At 44.2% G+C, this 226-nt stretch overlaps 1 protein-coding gene across 3 annotated transcripts in view; it reads right to left on the bottom strand.

The window, feature by feature from the left end:
* LOC119590740 (zinc transporter ZIP13 homolog) overlaps nucleotides 1-226 on the bottom strand; it is a 62,164-nt gene that overhangs the window by 2,744 nt on the left and 59,194 nt on the right. The window lies entirely within an intron of this gene.

Raw genomic sequence — 226 nt, 5'->3', positions numbered from 1 at the left:
ACATCAATAGCCGATTTTGACTAGGACACTTTCCTCTCCCTGATTCTGACAAAACAGACACCTTAGATAATCAGTAGAAATAAGAAAGATGGCAGCTCAAGCGAGACGACCCCCCCCCCCATGCAGGTCCCTACTGATCGTATCTTTGCTTCCGCGCTTTTTTATCCTAAATTTTCCTTTGATCATCTTCGCTTCCTTTATCACCTTCAAAGGGGGGTTGTTTATC

Source organism: Penaeus monodon, chromosome 27, assembly GCF_015228065.2.
Source record: "Penaeus monodon isolate SGIC_2016 chromosome 27, NSTDA_Pmon_1, whole genome shotgun sequence".
Classification (NCBI taxonomy): Eukaryota; Metazoa; Arthropoda; class Malacostraca; order Decapoda; family Penaeidae; genus Penaeus; species Penaeus monodon.
This window is presented reverse-complemented; position numbering and strand designations above follow the sequence as displayed.